Genomic DNA, 6,960 nt, shown 5'->3' on the forward strand with positions numbered 1-6,960 from the left:
GTGATGACCTGTAGGGGGGGGTGTCCATGTCTGACTCCTCAGAGATGGAGGCATCGTCATCCTCTCCCATGGAAGTGTGGCCGCTAGTATCCCCACAGGTATCCTCAGAGCTAGTGAGTGAAGCTTGACGATTAGTCAAGCATTCCTCCCGCTCAAAAGGGATATGTGATTGATGGAGGTCGGGTGGGGAGGTGAGTATATCTGGTAGGGGGGCCATGTGGCTAGGGTGGGACGGTAAGCTAGGCATGTGGATGGGAGGGGAGTGAGGTGGAGGGAGGAGTGAATCTGAGGGGGGGGAGCGGGATGATGGAGGGGAGCAAGGTGATAGGGTGGAGGGTGGAATAATGGAGGAGAGGGAAGGGGGAGAAGGTGAGGGATGTGAAGATGGAGGGGAGCAAGGATGACCGGAGGGAAGGGGAGATGACGAGGGATGGGGAGATGTTGACCGCTGGATTGATGAGGGCCGAGAGGATGTAGAACGGGGGGATGGTAGGGGGTGGGGGAATGGTGAGTACTAATCGAATAACAAATTAGGGTTTGACCATAAACCATACCCTAAATCGTTTGAGAGTCTCCCCTGAATGATTGATTATACATATACTGTAATCAATGACGGTAAAGGTTCCATGAGAGAGTTCGACAATATTCGGTATCTTCTAGAGCAGGAGGTGTAGCTTGGCACCCCATGGGCTGGAAACTTAACCTATCAATTGGGTTAAATCCATCATTGTTTAATTAATCTATATGTTGATATGGTTAATTAATAAGGTTGGTCAATAATTGTTAGTGGGACACTAAAATTATTAACTAGAATGATACATGGTCCTAGAGGGTCACACACATAAGGTCATAAGGGCATCGGTGGATATGTTTTACTTTTAGGGTTTTTGAGAAAAAAAAAACGTGAAATATAAAGAGGGAAAGGGCTCCCATTTTAAGCACCCATGTAAGCCTGATTTGAGAACCCATCCCTTTCTCCATTCTCTTTTCCACTCATCCAAGGAGAGTATCTTCATGGTGAGAAGATCTTCTAGATTTTCAAGAAGGGTTGAAGAAGAAGACGTGGAGTTCCAAGCATCGAGTGATTGTGTAGATACTTCTAGAGGCCGGACGTGTGCACGGCTTCAGAACAATCTCGGAGCGGCAAAGTCAAGGGTGGAACGAGTTCCCCAAAAGCTACATTCAATGAATGATTTTAAAGATTGATTGTGAATCAATGACATGCTTCCGCATCCATGGAAACATGTTTTCCATGGACGAACCAAGGCACCAAACCCAAAAAGCTGGTTATAGTATTTGAAAAGGAGGAAAATAAGGGGGAAATATATTTTAATTGTTCATAAAATATAAGATAATTAGATGGTGAGAGGAATGGATAATGAGAGGAAATAATAAAGGGAAAATAGGATTTCATTTTATCTATTAGTAAAACTGAAAATGAAGGGAGTATATTAGTTTGAGAATAGTTAATATAGACAAGTTCAAAGGCTTACGGGATTATTTTTGGTATTTTTATAATATAAATTGGCGGGAAATTTGAATGAATAGAGGATAGAGTTGTAGGACGAATGATGGATCATCATATGTTCGTTAAAAAAACATCATCTATCATTGTTCAGAGCGACAGACTGATGACTGAATGGAGAGCTTTTAGTCATTCGTCATTTGTGACAGATGATAGATGATGGAAATGACGAATGGATTCTGGAGGATGACGTATGATTTTTTGGATGACGAATTTATTAAAAGTATAAATAAAAAACTATAAATGTTATAAGATGAAATTTCTAACGTTGACTTCAAGTGAATTCTTATCTTTCTCCTCTTCTGACTCTCCTACTCTCTCGCGGGGTCTCTGTCCCTCCTTCCTTAGGTCTTCGTCCATTTATTGTTCTTTCTTTTTTGTGCTGATATGGTTTCAGCAATACTCGTGGTACTCGTGTTCATCTCAAATTTGACCCTTTCTTGCAACACTTTCCCTTTGTTTCAAACTCGTGCATTGGATACGTCTGTCATGGAGAATAACGTTGTCGTCATTTTCTGCATGGTTTGTTTTGAAGGGGTGCAAGCTCATACACAATGTTTACAAATCAGTTATTCACATGTAGGGCCAGTCTTATTGTAATGCATTTCTCATCTAAACCCCTGAAATTATCTTGGGGACTTTGTCATGAGCACAATAGCCCGTTTCAAGACATCAATGAAACGCCAATTTAAATTTGATTCATCTACCTGCTCCTGCATGAATTTTCAAGGAGGCTTTGTATCACAATTATGTCAAGGACCATGTTTTGAGAAATTTGGTTCATCCATCAGCTTCGATTTTACATTTAGAAGGAGCTTCGTATTATTTTGATCATTTAGTGTGTTATTGGAAAAAGTGTTCAATATATATGTGAACAGTTCAATTACAATGGAACGAGTGTTTTCATGTATGGAAGTTCTCGTGTAGTCTACGTCTCGTACGGTGAAAAGATAAAAATTATATATATTATCTGGGACAGTAACAAATAGCTTATGGTTCAAGTTGATGTGGACTGTAACTTACTCGGGAAGTCTTCAACCTGTGCTAGCTTCCTTCGTCAGCTCACTAGCAGAACATTGCCCCAGAAATATTTCTCTCATTATACTACTCAGGGTATAATAATAGCCTCATAATCCTGTACTGAATATGATCTCGCTGTTTGGAATGTTGACAATTTATGTAATTCAGAGAGCTTCTTGTGATATAGGTTTTCCACAAAACTAGTTGATCTCAATTCATAAGAACCTCTGCTTCACATTCTTTTCATCCCCAGAAATTCAGGCTGAATGAACAAATTGGTGGCTATTTTAGTTACGACTTTCTTTGCTGCTAAGAGGTCCTGCGTATGACAGCAGAGAGATGGAGTTATAGAAGAAAGGTAGCGAACAGACAATTAGATAATGAATGAAGCAGTAGAGAGAAAAAGAGTAGGAAAAGAGAATGATCGTATAAAGATCTATCAATAGGAGATCATTTATTCATTAATTAGTGTAAGTAAGACAACTAGTTTAAATGGACAGGGAGAGAAAAGAGAAAAGGGAATGAGAGAGATAGGAGACACCAAAGAAATAGAAAAGAGAGAAAAAGAGTAGAAGAGTGAGAGAAGAAAAAGAGCAACAAGTAGAGAAAGATTAGGAGAAGAAACAATTCGAGAAAAGAGAGAAAAGAAAAGATAAATTGAGGTACAAACTGGCATAGTCCATTTGGGTGCAGGAAATAGAAAGAATGAGAGGAAAAGAAAGAAGATGCCAAAGGAGAGAGATAAGCGTGTAGAGAAGAGGGAAAAATATGAAAGAAAGGATGTGAAAGTAAACTCAATTGGGCCTCTTTGATGGGTTGTTTGTGATGAAAACAGTCAACATAAGACAATGAAAATGACAGAGAGAGAGAGAGAGAGAGAGAATGTGAAGCAGTTGATGGGTTGTTTTGCGATGAAAACAGTTAAGGGGATCAAAATCGGAATTTAACGGAAAACGTCGAACATGAACAGAACCATAAAGATGAAGAAATTAAGTGTGAAATAAAGCGTAAAATCAAAGCAAAAATAACCTAGAAGTACGAGGGTACTCGGAGAATCAATCCGGGCTAATTCCACGCAACGAACGCCCGATTTTCCACAGATTTTAGCTTGAATTTGGGGAAGAAATGCGGCGACGGATCTGTAAAATTCCTGTCCAAATTTAGCTCCAAATTGCTCCTGGATGATTCTTGACTCTTCGAGGAGGCTAGGTTTTCTTTCCTCAAGCTTAAAATCAAGAACAGCCCTCAAATTCTCCTTTTCCCCCTTTTTATCACCGTGGAATCAGAAGAATTTTTCTTCCAATTCCGTTCTAATTTCTGTCCTTTGCGCGTTGTACGCAGGGTGAGCGATGCAATGCAATTGGGCCACTCGGCGCCACACGTGTGTCACCCCTCGTATTTACGGCGCTATGTGCACCTACGCTTTGCACGAACTTGGCTTGCGTGGACCTAGCGATCTGCCATCTCATTGGTCCACGCAAGCTTAATGCCAGTTAACTCACTGCATTGCACGCAGCGAGTTAAGTCGCACGGGATTGGTCCGCGTAATGCTGGGTGTGGTGCGCGACACGCACCACTCTGTGTACATGAGTGTCACGCATCAAAATGTCTAGCGCTGCTCTGATTGCCCCGCAGATGCTGAGTGTGGTGCGCGACACGCACGATGATGTGTACATGCGTGTCGCACACCGAAGACATCTACGGCCGTTCTGATTGGCTCCCCCGCTGCTTGTGCATTTCCTGTGCATTTAGCGCTCGATTAGCGCTTAGACTGGCCCAATAAGGGCCAGTTTTGATAAAAAAACATTTTTAATTAAAGAAACAACTGGAATAAATCGTAAAAAATGTTTATTGATGCGGAAAAAAAGTTTTATGAATTTCTAAATCTTGTTTTATTGTTTAATTTCTTTTTATTTATAGATATAGGTCAATTAATCATTTATTATATTTTAAAATTCAGTTTAAAAACATTTAAAATGTATATATTGACCTACTTATTTAGCAACCATATTATTTAACTTGAAATTTAAGTAAATTCTTCTTTTAACCGAAAATCATGATAACATGTATTAAAAATTAATGTTTTAAAACATTAAAGGCCAAAAAATATGAAAAAATTAACAGTTTATTAGCTCTTATTTGCACGTTATCATCTACATTTAATTGTGAGTGAGTTTGCCAGTCCACCTTCCCTAGTTTGCACCCCACTTAGGCATGAGAGCGTAAAGGAGGTACTGGGGGAGATAATTAACAATACAGGAAAGGCGACACGAGACGATTGTTCGTTATTCGATGGGAGGGTTGCCCCCCCAAAGAAGCACTCGTGGATACAGAAGACGAGCTCTGATGACCCGTCCAACGTGAGCTATCCCCTCGACACAATACAGTTGGTCTCAAGCTCGACATTGTTGAGCTTTCCACACGCTGGGAGGATGATGGGGAACCATCTAGCTTCAAAGACCCTGTTGAACCAGTTCGTTAAGTGAGGGCTCACACCCAAGAACCAGCCTTCGGAGTACCCGGCCTCGCCAACGGGCCACAAAGGTTTGACGTTATCTCTCCTTATGTTTTCTTTTTTTAGTAGGCCTTGTATGTCGGCCGCGTATGTGTTTGTTTTTTTGTTCGCTCCCACGTGTTTGGGGCTGATGTACAGTCCAACACATTTGTGCATGTGTGAGCTCGAGTGTGGGCATGGTAGTTGGTTTCTCTCTCTTATTAGGGAGCTGTAATTACTTTAATTGGGCGTTCTCCCAGTTATTTTTAAGTGGAAAGACCCATATTTGACCCTATAAAAGGTAGGGCCGCCCATAGGAGAGAAAAGAGGAAAAAGAAGTAAGGAAAATGTGATTTTTAGGATTTTCCATGATTTATTTAGTGTTTTATTGAAATTTCACCATATTGATGAAAATGCCACTGCAAAGTTAGGAGAGAAAAAACCAAGAGATTGCAAGAAACCACCCCCGTTTTCGCCGCTAACCATCACCATCGTTGTCTTTGCCGGAGCTCCGCCGCCGCTGTTGGCGGCCTTCCCAACTGCAACCGCGGTCCCTTGGGTCGCCCTTGCCTCTGCCGCGGCCGACTACGGCGCTACCACGGCCTTCCGGCCACCAGCCGCGGCCGCAGCCGCCTACCGCAGCCGCGGCCGCCAGTCGCAGCAGCAACCGCGGTCGAAACTGCATCTGCGGTCGTCAGCCGCTGCTGCAAGCCACAACCACGACCACGACTGCAACCGCACCAGCAACCGCCAGTCATCGCCGCGACCGCACTCGCTATCGTGGCTGCCAGCTGCCTACTGCCGTCGCCGTGCCCTACTGCTGCCATCATGCCTTGTGCTACCACTGTGCTCTGCCACTGTCGGCATTCCCTGCCACCGTCGCCGTGCCCTGCCATCGCAATTTGATGAAGGTGAAAATGGGTGTAATCTAATTTTTGTCATTGTTACTTTCACTTTGATGAAATAAAAAATTTTAATTTGTAATCTTACCCAGATATTTATAGTGTTGAGTAAGGTCGTCTCCACAAGGATTGGCTCTTAGCGATAAAATTCAAATAATGAGTAGGAGAGTAAAAAAACACCACTAGGTATTTGTTGTACTGTCTAAGAGAGAGCAAGGAAGAATTTAATAGTGATTTATAAAGGAAGTCCTCCCTAGTGATTTTATCTAGACCTCCAATTTTTTATTTTTGTAGTAGATGAATATTAATTATTTTAGGAAATTTTTTGAGAGTTTTTACAAGTTGTTTGGTCAGAGAATTTTGAGACTGAATGCACAGAGAAAAGGTGTTTGATGAAATGCCTAAAAGAAGTAAATGGATTTCTATGATTTTTTGATAAGGACCAAGATTGAACTTTACTGTATTTTATCACAAGATGGATATAGAATAGGAAGTAAAACTTCCTAGATTTTATTACTATTTTTTAGAATTTTAATTGGTTTAAAAGTATTTAAAATGGTGGTTTAAAAATCATTTAAAGAACAGGCACACTAAGTGTTTGAGGAAATACTTGAAAGTGTTTTTTTTGTTTCTCAAGATCGAATTACTTCGATTTCGAGAAATGGATTGACGATGATTCCTCAATCCTTTCGTTATACTAAGTGAATTATGAATTAAAACTAAAGTAAAATCGAATTACTTACTGGATTTTGGCGGTCGATGGAGGTTGCCGACGGCTCCAGACCCCATTCCGGCCACGTGTCCTTCAGGTAAGAATTCTCGTTCTTAAATGTCTCCTTCTTCCACTCTTCCCCCTCGTCAATCTCCCTTCAGGTCACAACTCTGTCACCGCTGTTGACCGAGAGGCCCAATAGAGATGAGAAGAAGACGTAGGATCAGGAATTCCTCGCGAACTCAGAGTCACTGTTGGCTTCAAACTCCGTTCCCAATTGAAGTACTCCCTCCAGGTAAATCTTCTT

General features: G+C 41.5%; 1 long non-coding RNA gene across 1 annotated transcript; it reads right to left on the minus strand.

Moving 5' to 3' along the window:
- Positions 1–2,463: 2,463 nt before the first annotated feature.
- On the minus strand, positions 2,464–3,834 carry LOC144707678 (uncharacterized). The gene is made up of 2 exons (XR_013582508.1): positions 3,575–3,834; positions 2,464–2,864 (listed from the first exon to the last, which is right to left on the minus strand). It is a non-coding gene; the product is annotated as an uncharacterized LOC144707678 (long non-coding RNA).
- Between the last annotated feature and the right edge of the window lie 3,126 nt (positions 3,835–6,960).

The sequence above is a fragment of the Wolffia australiana genome, chromosome 9 (genome assembly GCF_029677425.1).
Source record: "Wolffia australiana isolate 7733 chromosome 9, ASM2967742v1".
Taxonomy (NCBI): domain Eukaryota; kingdom Viridiplantae; phylum Streptophyta; class Magnoliopsida; order Alismatales; family Araceae; genus Wolffia; species Wolffia australiana.